We start from the raw sequence: 13447 nt of genomic DNA on the forward strand, positions 1-13447 counted from the left end.
ACACCAAAAGTCTTAAATGCCATGCAATGTGACCTTGGAAAAGCAAACACACATCTGTTCCAGAAATACTGTTCTTGTGTATCTACTTCATAAACATAGTCCTGGATCCATATGCCACTGGGACTTTGAAAAATATGCTACGAAAACATAATTCAGAACTGTGTTTTATCTCTAGGCATACAAATAAATAGGGAATGCCATTATTTGGCAATGAATGTGCTTTCAGGGAAAAAGGCTGCCATATTAGATAATTCATAAACACACATATTCCAGAATAAATTTAATAACTAAAGAGTCAAAGCACTGCAATAAAATACCAGTGGCAAACTGTTCCGCTTGCATTTTACATTGCTTTAACAAGAAAAATCTCCCAAGATTCTAATCCAACCACACAAATATGCACTTGAAAAAATTCAAGGCTTGCATGCTGGCCTCCAGAGGAGGTATTTTCAAGTCACCACTGAAAACCATTTGCTTAACAAAGAAAACTAGTGTTCTTGGACAGCCTCAATGTGCTGCACACATCATTACCACCGTCCTAACATGGTGAAATAATTACGTTAATAGTACAGTTTAAAGGAGAAGATATGGTGTATAACAGTAACTCAAAGTTTCACAGGAAATAATAGTGTAACATTAACTAGGGAAGGCTCTGAAGATATACAGAAGCACAGGCAAGAAGCAGAGAATGAAGTGAGAATGATTCTTCACAGCCCAGAGAATTGAACATAAGCAGAAAGATGACCATCAGACACATTGACAACTGTAGAAATTTAACTCTCCATTCTCTCCAGTGCATGCATCTCCCTCAAAGAAGTTTTCCCCTTGACCAGGCTTAAGTTTGGGTAGCTGCTGCTTTTGCCTTTGCCCATTGACTTCAGCTTCCCCTTTCTCAGAATAAGCAACAGCAACAGTCAGTATTTCAGGACAAAAACATGGTTAACAGCACTGTCTTTGTAGGAGCTGCTGCAATTCCCTAAAATGCACCCACTCTCATTAGGCATATTTTAAATATGGTTAGGCTTTTTTCCCCCTCTCAAGTCATGCTTGAGACCTCTCAATTTGTGCTTTGAGCCAACACATCAAAAATAAACGCCTGGAAATTTCTGGTCCCCTGCAGGTCAGGGCTGAACACAACTGACATTGCAAAGAGAAACTGAAACCAAAGCGCAACTCAACACTGCTGTAAGAAGTTAATGTCCGGAAAAAGAGTGAAAGAAAAGTCAGATAGGACTGTGTTATAAACAAAAACAAGAAGCCTAAATTCATTAGAATGAGCAGACTATAGAAATAAATCTGAAAATGAAAGAAAAAAAGACCACTGTAGCAGCTAGTCTAGGCACTTAAAAAAAAAAAAGCGTCCTCTAATGATACACTACTTCATTACTACGAAAATACCCATATTTCCAACTGTTAGAATTATTAGGTAAAAAAAAAAAAGAGCATTGCTCAGCTCTTTCCATCTTTCTGGACACAATGCATAGAGACACAAGCACTTACCACCTGTAAGAACAAGGTGGCTTGTCCTGAAGGCTTCAATGAATGAGTGCAAGTTAATAATTAACAAAGCCTTGTACCACTCTGGTGGTAATGAAGGCAGGAGGAGAAAAGCAAAGCCATTAGGCAAGAGGGAAGCAGCCAGGAAAGCTGAGAATTATAGGTCAGTTGGACTATCATCGATAACAAGCAGAGAGATGTTAGCACAGGAATCCATTAACTAGTTTCCTATCTTTCAGTACCTATGAACAAGCCTTTGAGCAAAGCAGCTCACACTGAACACTGCTGATGCTGTCGCTTGGTTTATATCGGCAAGCTGATAGGTATTGGATGTTTTTGCATAGTGTGACTTCACATCACGGTATTTTAAATTTAGAGATTATACTGAGCAATATAATAAAGCACTGCCTAAATGGATAAGATATTGACTTGCTGATCTCTAGTCAGGGAGTAACATCAGCAAAGATGCATTAAAATAGACACATGTGAAATGACTGGTGTAATGGATTCTTTACAGAATCAATTTTTGCACTTGGGTACACCTTAATTCAGACAAAAGAGTTTCTAAATTAACAACTCTTTCAGCTTCAAAGTGCACTACTTGGGTTTTCATGATGGGATAGAAGATTTGCAAAACCTCTGAGCTTCCTTTTGACTTATCCTCAAGGTTTACTGTAGAAATACCACAAATGGGCACAAGATGAGACATGTAAATTATACAAATTAATAGGTAGTGAAAATTCAGTAATTCAGACCCAGCATTTTTCAATTCCTCGTGATTCTGAGGTAGTCAAATGTTAAACATTACATTACAGAGAAAAAAGTTCTGGGCAGGAAAATTAACTTTACTCAATGGAGTCAAACAGCAGAAAGATTAATGCATCCCATCCCAGGGATCTCATTCAGACACACAACCCTTTCCCTTACTGCAGCCTAACTTCACCACAGCAGACATACACCAAAGTATATGCCAATATGTCAGGCCAACTACAACAGGAATTCAAAGAATTGTCACAACAGTTGAAGAACCAAAATGGAGAACTGTCTAGAGCCATCAGAGAGGGACAGTGAATCATCTAAACTGCAGCATAACAGAAACAAAATCAAGCATCATTCAGTTTGTCAGAGGAAAAGCCTGTATATGACAAGTCAAATGGTACCCAGATAAAGATGCAGAAAGTAAACTTGGCATCATTGTGAATAACGAAACTGGAGAAAAAAACCCCAATAAAAACTGGCTAACCACTGAGTAAGCCCTGAGCTTTGGGCATCCACCTCATATTGAACTGATGTTGCTTAACTCAGCAATACGTGAAAACAGATTTCACATGAGAACAGCTAACCATTAACTTCCAGTATGAAACCACTGTCTTCTGCCCAGCTCTGGCTGAACTAATTAAGAGGCCTCTACACTCAGGCATAGACTTGTCAGTGACTGTCATTCATGATTTGCTACAAGAATGGTGATTTTTCAGGCTTTCCAACACTCAGGTTCTTCTGCCTATTAAAAACTGAAAACACTGAGTGGTAAGAAATAATTAACAACAACTTTGCACCAAGAATCTAAATTACTTTCTGTGTAATCAACTGGCATCTCAGCTCATCAGGGAACTTCAGAGAGTATTAACTTCACAAAGCTTACAACATTTACTAGCAAAAGTTTGCATGGGATTCATATACTCTATGTGAAATACTTTGCACCCAGACTAAAGTTGTTTTGAAAACACAAGCGACTGCTACTTTGACAAAGCAAATGTTTTAATTCCTAGTTTGCAGTTCAAGCTTGCACTAAGACTCCTCTTGATAAGCATCATCAACTTGAAATCCATGCAAACCAGCTGTGGACTACGGCACATATGGTCTCAGTTCATCTTCCATATCCAAGGGCTGTTAAGATTTATAACAGGATCTAGCTTAAAGACTACCTGCCCTGGCAATTTTTAAATGCTCCTGCTCTCTTGGTTCAGTTTCAGACTTGAAATAAGGTTTGCAGAGACAGCTCTAAAAAACTTGTTACCCTTAGAAGTACACACTAAAACATAAAAACCAAGCCCAGTCCAAAACAGAACCGCAAGTCAAATACATTCCACATCTTGTGGGTAATAAAAAGAGAAAACTAAGAAATGTTTAGTAATAAAATTTGAGTTTTACTTCAGTAACAATAACAGATGTCTAAGCTATAAAAATAATTCATTGCTAAGATCAGGTTTCAAAGGGAATTTCAGGGCATCTGCAGATGAACCCACGGTTCAATGCTAAATGGATGTGAACTCTGGTGTTTAACATTAGTGAGTGTAGACAAAGATTCTTCTATATATGTATGGCAATTGTATATAAGACTAAGATTAGCAAAGCAGGTTACCACTACTGAAAAGTGACCTCAGTTCTTCATAAAGAGCAAATGTACTGGTTGCTTGCTATAAAACCCCTTTTTTGACTTCTGACTGTAAAGCTCCAGTCAAATCTTTCTTCTCCATTCATTTTCATTTATCTTGGTGAGGCAAAATTGCATCTTGGAAGTCCATGTGCTATACTAAATCTTTCCCTATCCTGTGCAATTTCTCAATGCTGCCATAGTACTTAATATTACTTGCTACACTCAAAACCATGTTTTAAATTTATAATTTAATGATAGAAATGGACTGTGAATGTATCAGAGGGTCTAGTGCTCCATTACAATTTTTCAAGCTTATTTCATTTTCCCCAATTATTACACTTTCACAGGATACATTATCTCTAATCTGTTACTGTTGCATAACAGCTTAATTTCATGCCATCTTCATCTCAAGGTGTTTTGGGTTTTTTTTCACTACCTTTTGTAGTTAATGTATCACATTATATGGTTGTGAACTTGGCAGTGGTGGGTAATGGTTGGACCTCATCTTGCACGTCTGTTCCAACCTAAAAGATTCCTTGAAAGCTTTCAGAAAAGTTTAGCTGCTGCTTTATAGAGCAATAGGAGGGACACAAGGTTTTATACATAAACACCTTTCAACAACTTAAGAAAAAAAAAGGGAAAACTAAAAGCTTACATGGCAGAAGAGGATATTCACACAAAACTAGTATTCAGCATGAAAATTTATATTTCATCCACTTACACATGTGTTCCACAACAAACCATTACTTTGGCTTAGAGGAAACAGTAAAATAAACTATCAATCTTCATTTTTGCTTCTCAAAGCTCTACTCAGAAAAGTCCCTTGCAAGCAGAACATCAAGTACAAGGGATTTTTTAACCAAATCAGAAAGTTAATTTAAATATTGCCAAGTAAACTATTTCACTTATAGAAACAAGTTGAGAAAAATAAATGTTGGGTAACCAGAAGATAAATAAGGAATTTTAGTAAAACAGAGATAGGACTTCTTTAGTTGTTTAATTTAAAGTTGGGCTTTTGTTTGTGGTTGGCTGCTTTTTTTGGTAGTGGAGTAGGGGGTAGAGCCATGGTACTTTAGTCCAAGCAACACAGCTCCTGGTTTTACTGGGAAAAAAAAAATAAAAAAGCCTGCAAGAATTATTAAAGCAATTCCTGTGTCTAATAGTCAATTACTCAAACAACTGAACTTTCTATTTTTGGTAACAAAAATCTCCCGTATTTCTTTTGAACTTCCATAAATCCAAATCCTGAAGTGATTTAGTACTGGATATAAAACAGAGCAGAATTTTTATGAACCCTCTAAATTTCAGCTTTCAATCCTCAAATAAACTACTGAAATATTCCTAAGCTAGGAAGAGATATGGGATATCATTCCTATGCCTTTAAATGATATTGGCATTTGCTCTCCATTGTATGTTTTGCCACAGTAGATGCTTCCTTTGTCGTTATGCTGTTAATACCCAGTTGTGAAGTGTTCCTGAACACCACCCGAGTGATTCAGCAGGTTATTTATCTAACTTATACAGATGATATAATTTATTAGGAATATGACAGAGCTTAACCAGAGAGTTCTGGCTCAATATGGTCAAAACAGAAATGAAACCATGTCCTGTCCCAGGAAGTTTGCAGCAGTGCTCATCCACTTGCACAACGCAAACAGTAAGACAAGGAAAGGTCACCATGGCTTTCCCATTCACATTATCAGTGGTGTAGGAGCAGCTCTGAGCAACATCAAACCCACAGCCCTATTCCCTAAAGCTTGAACAGAGGAGTCCTTACTTCTTACAATCTAGATTTCTACTCTCAGGGTGAAAAAAAAACCCAACACTTTCCTCAGGACTGTATTAGGTCATATGAGCAGCAAGGAACTTCTACCACATAAAAACCCAACACCCCCCCCCCCCCCCCCCACCAAACAAAGAAACACAAAAATAAACCAAAAAAAACCCAAAACCACAGCCACAGAAGAGTTACAGTCACTTACCACCTAAAAGATCTTTTTACTGGTTTTAATGAGTTCTAACTATCAACTGTTCATCAACAGTATCAAAAATTGAGAGTTGAAGTCCTTAGGTACCCCTCTGATAGGTAAAACTCTAAGATGAACTTAGACTCAAGTTGATTATGCTACAGCTATGGAAGTATCCCATACAGCATCTCTGCTGCTCAGAGACAATGGATGTGTTGATTTCAGCTTGCTAAGAACAGAGTTTAGATATTTAAAAGCCTGAAAAGCCCTTCCTATGGACACCAGCAGCAGTAAATTCTGCCACTCAGGCTCAGGGCTAAGCAGTTTCTAGGTGACAGTCAAGCAGCTCATTTCAACTCCTTCCCCCAGGTCCCCAGTGCTGCATCACTACACAGATCTCAGCAGAGGCAGCTCCTTCCAGCTGTAACTCATCCACAAAAGGAGTGTGGATGAGTTACAGGACTTTCCAAAGGTGACTCCGTGAGAGACTTGGGACAAGCAGCATTTTTTGTAAAGGAGGACAGAGGAGCTCTCCTCCCACCAGAGAAACTATCACAGAGCACTGAGACTCTTGAGAGTGCCTCCAGCATGTCCAGGAGCTCTGTGAGCTTCACCTACAAGAATTTGCAATAATTGTTGCAGCTACAGTTCAAAAACAGAAGGGGCCAGAGTATGAACAAGCTTTTCCAATCAGCTATACATTGCAGTAATACAAATTTGAAATTATTCCAGTAAAAACATGGGTGATTAGAATACTAAAAGCAATTGTATCATTAGCTGTCCAGAAAGGAAGACTCTAACCATGCTATTTTAACCTAGGATCTTAAATACTTATTGGGTAGCATGTGAGATGGAAAAATAGACAAAAATTAACAGAATATAGAGTAACAAACATGAGATGGGAAAGTCCAGATTCAGCTCCTAGGGACTGTTGTGTGTATTCAACAGCTTTGTCCAACAGGCAGGAAAATAAACAAAAAAACCAAGAGCTATACAAAGTCTTAATCCCTGTATTGAAATTTAATGGCGCTGAGTCTCAACAGCTGCACACTATTTCTTTTCAATAATTTCTCAAGTTAATTCCATGATCACCTAAAAGGAGGCAATCTGCATCACTGGAAGTTCAGATGGAACATGAAGGAAAGCTTCTTCACTGAGGGGGTGTCTGGTCAGTAAACAGGCTCCCCAGGGAAGTGGTTATGGCACCAAGCCTGACAGAGTTCAAGGAGCATCTGGACAATGCTCTTAAGTCATATGATTTAGTGGTAGCAAGTCTGCAAGGAGCAGAGAGCTGAACTTGATGGTCTGTGTGGGTTCTTTCCAACTTGAGACATTCTATGATTCTAAATAATAAAACTGCAGTTATGTAGTCGAGCAGTAAGCTGAACACTAACAAGAATGAAAGGACTGTATGTCTATAGTTCAAGTGCCTACAAAGTTAAAAAAAAAAAAACAACACAACAACCCTCCCTCCACAAAACCTAGAATTATCCTTTAACAAGTGTTTAAGAGTTCTTCTGTAAGTCAGGAAGTGAAATAAGGAACATCTGACATTAACCTAATAGAAGAGACCACATAAAACTTAATATGAATATCCAGTCACCTGTCTCAACAAGTACAGCTTTTCAGGTCAAATGTCTTTCTTATGAGAAAAGTTTACATGTTTTGCTGCCCTGTTTAAAAGTGACTTTTCAAAAAGTCAAAACAACCCTTAAATTAATGCCTTTGATTTGAAGGCTCATTGGACAAACAGAATTAAACAGTTCATGTTGTCCTGAGTAACTATTTACAGGTAAAGAAAAATAGCAGCTTTACCTTCATAAACAAATCGGCATGGATGAAGTCTCCAGCAGAGCACAATTTACTAAATAAGCCTTTAAACCAAATTCAAAACTCAATTTTTTTCAAACTGCTCTATTAACTGTTGCGGTAGGACTACTACATGTAAAGGAAGGACATTGTGGCTCAACACTGAATTCCACTTGATCACAGTGAAAAAAATCTTGTCACTCATCATTTGCAGATTACTATGATCTTCATTCAAGGTTTAACTTATTTTACATCTACTGTGGAAAAAAAGATACTACATTATGCTTCCTCAGCATAGGCAAATTTATGTACATTGATAATACACATTATAAAACTTTAAAAACCGCAGCATTGCATAAAAGTTTCTAACACCTCAATCTATTCCTGTGCTATTGCAGCAAAGCCCCAAGATAAAACATAGCAAATAAATATAAGACGGCTCAGTTCAGCCTAAAACAAGTCAGCTATTCCTCTTTTTTGCCTTAGACACCACCACTAATGCAAAATAAATGAATGCTGATAGACTATCAGCATCATGACCAGAATTTCTACTACATTATCTTAAGTGTAAAAATCACAAGTACTTAACCTCCATGTACTAAGAGCCATTTACACAAATCCACCTTCATATCAATAAGACATCAATTCAAGAGGCTCTGATGAGTTTATAGACAATAGACAATTTATATTTATAGCAACAATACCAAAGTAGATTGTTTTTAACTTGTGGCACAAATAGGAAGCACAGATGGTTTCAATTGTCCAAAAGACAATTTTTCTTCATGTATTTACATCCATTCATTTTAACATCACTGTGGCAGATTATTCTTTTACTCCTCATGTTCCCTGCTGTTTATATCCGGTAGGCTATGCACTGAAAGCTTTTAGAAGTATTTGTAATGTCACCACTTTCTAAGTTGGCTACATAGGTTTCCTCAAACAAACAAACAAGCCAACCATTCTGAAAGCAGCCATTAAAAGCTGCACATTTATAAAACCTATTTCCTTGTTTAAGAGAGGAAACATTTAGCACTGAGCAAAACAAAACAGAACCTAGCTTTTATTTCTTGCAGCATGTTTGACTTTATATAACTTCCCCACCAGTCAAAACCAAACAGAATTCTGTAAACACCTGGAATTGGGCCTTACTCAAATACAGTATCTCTTCTGCATGAGATCCTTCACTTCAAACCTTTTTTAGGCACACGTGTATGGGGAAAACAAATTTTCCTGCTCTTTTAAAATTTAACACATATTAAAGGATTTGCACGAAAAGACTCACATTGTTACTGAAGAAGTTGTAAAGATTCTTCACAAGAGGAAGCAAAACATTTACAAATGTGTCAGCCAGGCAAATGTCACTTTCGTAAGAGCTATACAAGCCACAACAAAGAGTTCACAAAATTAATAAGAAAATGGCAGGTATGCATTTGCTTCCACTTTGTGAACATAATACTGAAGGTGTTTTCATATTTATCAAAATTAGCATAAACGCAAAACCTGTTAGTCCACCCACAGTGCAATATCAGTACTGGCTGGAACAGAGACTTCACAACACGTTAATCAGTTTGCTCAAAACATCTCCCCATCATCATTACAGGGGAACAATTCTAAGTTGCACAGAAATATCTTTAAATCTTCAAGCATGCAGACAAGTTCAAGCTGCATGTAAAAGATAACACTAAAATGAGAGTGAATAATTATTATCAGACATTACATGTGAAAGCGGAAGACAATTACCAAGATCTTTTCTGAACAACTGATACTCTGGAAAAATAATCCCTACAAGTTAAGTTAGCATAATGAAAAAGAAGAGCTAATACAAGAAAAATAGGGCAAACACTGAAATGTTACTGAAATGATCCTTCAGTGTCTGTGATAATGGACAGTTGAAACATCATAAACAAAAGAAACACCACCTGGATGAAATGGGCATGCACATTTTCTGCAACTCTTTGGGCTAGTCTGCACCACATCAAGGAGCAGCTGGGTTAAAATTTTTATCATGGCACCAGTCATGCAAGACCCAGACACGGACACCCTCTGCCCCAAGAGATGCAGCATCCACATGTCACATTCTCTTTTCAGCATAGTCCCAGAGATGGGGACCTGAGGTCAGAACCTGGGTCAGGTCTAAAATGCAGTAGAGCTCAGCAGGCTCTCAGCTTCTGTCTTCCCAAATCAAAGTTACTGCTGGAAACAGTGAAACCAAGTTTGTGCTGCACTACCCCAAGCTAAAAATGACTTACTGATCCTAAAGGAAATATTGAATTAAGACAAATACTTTACCACAGCTGCAGACAAAGAACTACTTCATAGAACTACCCAGTTTCACTCAGCATGGCCATCCTGTCAAATTTCTCTCTCCAAGAGAGATGGGGAGATGATGGGCTGGAAAAGGAAGTCGTAGTACGAAAAAGACAGAAGACTTCAACTCTAGATTAATGAGCTTTTTAGTCTTCTGTACAGGGCAAGCTATGAACTCAAAATTTAGTGAAAGACACACATTTATTCATATCATATACAATTAGAATAATTGGAAGAATTATCCTAAAAGTTACTATCAGATAATTATAATGTGGTTCAAAACTTATGTTGGCAATACAGTGCTTTGGTACCTCAAACGTTGGCATACTACATACCAGAGGTTTTTTCTCCTGTAAGCTGAAGATCGTACACTTTCAAATCCAGTATTTAGTAATGAGTCTTATATGTATTTTAGCTTCAAGAACTGCAATTTTACAGGCAACAAAACTCTTGAAATCATCGCTCAGAAACAGCTGTACTGTGCAAGTCATTTTTATATTAAAAAAAAAAGTCTAAAGAAGACAAACTTTGTTTTTACTATGTCATTCTGACAGATGCACATTGGTGACTACTATAAGCTTTCAAAACTTTTCTATCATTAATCTGGGTTTGGCAGAGTAACCAAACCAAGCCTTTTAATATTCTCTGCAACAGCTAAACAAAAGAACTTTATAAAGTTATCCTTGACTGCTTATAAAATTTAGGCAAATTAACTGGCAAGTGAAGATTAATATAGCATCTGTAAATGCTTAAGTCATGAAAGCTTAATGTTTTGGCTAGGATGTGTTTCTTTCCATGTTCATCCTTGAACCCAGCCACACCACCCCATTTGGGCTAAGAACCCTCCCTTGACACAAGTTTAATGAGCCCTGCAGCTCAAGTGGCAGCAGTAAACAGAAAGGTAAGATCCAAGCTTTATAGAAGGTATATAGTAAGGTATAATTACAGAGGAAAACTGCTATTTCATCTACAACATTAAGTATCTGAGAAGTGAGCTGTAACTCTGGGACCCACTATCAACATGCATATGATTTACCTGTGTCAAGACATTCAAATGTCCCAAATTCCCAGGTTTCCTTGTGAGTGCTGTGTAATACTGAAGCTCAACATCTTAACTTATGGACTGGCCAACTGCTATTAAGTGGTCATGGCTCTTTATGATGATCCTATTATTGCTCTGTACCTAAAAGCAGCCTGCACATGACTTGGTGTGTCTGAGAATCACACTATATCCTTAGTTTTATTATCATACATTATTCTGAGTGAAAATTAGGCCTCGACAAACATCCATTGAATAATTACAAGCACATTAATGGCATATTCCAAAGCATCTGGACTTCTGTTAAAGCTTTCTTTTTTCTCTCTCCAGACTCTGCAGCCCTATACTTGAAGTTTCACTGCTTGCACTATCACACTTCAAATAGTATTTATATAGGATGCAGTACAGACACATTGTATTTGTCTCAGCTAAAAAAGGCAAACAGACTATGTCTAACATGCCATTACAGGGGGAGGAAAAAAAAGTCTTTTATCTCCTATTGAGAGAGCAGGAACTTAATCAATTTGTATTCCAATTTAAATATCCACATGTTATCCACTGCTACCGAGTCTTTTGTCTGGTTGAGCTACAGACAGTTAGAAGGAAAAAATAATGCATTAACTACTTCTTGCTTTCAACAGATCAAAATTCTTTGTATCCTTGGCCAAAAACATTATGGAAAACAAAGAAATATTCTACAAGCAAAGAAACCCAGACAGGTGTTTACCAGTTAGTAGTATCTTCTTGCAGTCTTAAAAGAGAACTCCCTTTTTCAGATTATTGATGCAGCAGCTTGTCCTCACAATCTGAAAAAACAGAAGAACCCCATTAAGCATAAACAATACATGGTATTTCAATCACATAAACCAGTGCCAGGGATAAATCAAAGTTAATCCTGCAATGCCAAGGAACCTACATAATCCTTTAGGAATGGAAATGAAACATGCCAATTTCAAAAACACTTGGTGATTTTATGGAAGTGACATTACAAGCAAACACGGAAGCATCCTTACAAACTGTTCAGTGAGTCAGTAAGGCTATTAGCTAGCCATGATCACAAGCATCAGAAATAGAGCATTGCATCTCAGCATTACCGAGTTAAGTTACATATAGTTACAGTACAAAAAATAGAGCATTACATCTCTGCATTACAGAGCCGAGTTACACATAATTGCAGCAGAAAAAAGTAGGTCTCGGCTCAAGCTTTATTTACAGTGTCACATATATTGCACACAGGGAAAAATACTTCACTGCTACAGTTTTCGTCAGTTAAACAAAAACGCCACCGATCAAAGTTTTTACCTATCTGAACTTCACTAGGATTACTAGGATTTTCTGCTTCAAAACTAATTTTCTGGTTTAGAAATTAGTATTTGTATGGCCAGACAAAACAGCATTTCCTATGGAAATGCAGCACTGAGATTCCATTGCAAGCACTTGGAGGGTACTTCAGCTCATTTCGATTTACATAGCAAGCAGCCTACCTTTTTCAGTACAGTAACTGGATGATCAACTGCCCAGAACTGGCACCTTTCTGTTGTGGTGAAAGGTTCCTAAGTCTTTTTCCTTTGGGGTTTTGTAGGCTGCTTCTCTTTCAAGGATTTCAGCTAATTTAAATACTTAAGTGTTGTCACTTAACCTGTCTCCAGTAAAACCACTGCTGCTCCTGCTTCAGGTGTTCCTGGAATCAGAAGCCCTCTTTTTAGCATCTCACATCTCAAAGTTTCTTTTAAAGAGCGATCTTCCCATTTTGTCCTCCAATTCTCTTTCTGCTTCTTAAAGCAAAGTCAAGCCTATTCTGCAACGCGTCTGTTTTTAGCACAAACTTGGTTTAGAAATATAAAATCCCTGCCATGTCATTTCAAATCCAGCTGAAGAGGCATGAAATATTCAGTGCTAATTTGTATTTAATCAGCTATCAGCAGTTCCTCTTACATCAGGTAATCCTGATTAACAAGCATTTAACAAAAATACGTTGCTTTGCAGTTAAATTTTTAAGCACAAATACCATAACATTACTGATTTGTCCCAGCTAGAGAAGGGAGGAGGGAAGAGGAAGAGTTATAAAGTATCGAGGCTGGGCAATGATTTTAGTCACAGTGAAAACTACCATCAAAAGATGCCACTCATTGCCTCCTGCCCTCTCTGCAAAAGAAAAACTTGCAGCCTGAAGAGCACAGCTAGGAGAAAAGAAGACAAGGACTCTGAGACACTATGAAAAATATAATGGTCAAATAAAATCAAGGGATCCTATTCACAGCTACATTGAAGCAAATAATTGCAACAGACAGTTGAAAAGCAAAACCAAAAAAAAAAAAATTAACTAACAATTTTTGCCAATTTGTGTCAAAGTAGCACCTAAGATAAGCAACTGCCTGTCACTTTAATGTGTTGGTGGGGTTTTTTTTCTGCAAATGTTGCAAGATGCACTATTTCTCTTTCTTGCAGAAG

At 37.5% G+C, this 13447-nt stretch overlaps 1 protein-coding gene across 6 annotated transcripts in view; it reads right to left on the reverse strand.

The window, feature by feature from the left end:
- Nucleotides 1-13447, reverse strand: part of CYRIB (CYFIP related Rac1 interactor B) — a 96978-nt gene that overhangs the window by 30487 nt on the left and 53044 nt on the right. For all 6 annotated transcript variants that reach the window (XM_088179286.1, XM_014882124.2, XM_088179302.1 and 3 more), the window contains exon 2: nucleotides 11724-11802. The gene's annotated coding sequence lies outside the window, so the exon portion shown is untranslated. The remainder of the gene's footprint in view (nucleotides 1-11723; nucleotides 11803-13447) is intronic.

The sequence above is a fragment of the Sturnus vulgaris genome, chromosome 1 (genome assembly GCF_052056855.1).
Source record: "Sturnus vulgaris isolate bStuVul1 chromosome 1, bStuVul1.hap1, whole genome shotgun sequence".
NCBI classification, from domain to species: Eukaryota; Metazoa; Chordata; class Aves; order Passeriformes; family Sturnidae; genus Sturnus; species Sturnus vulgaris.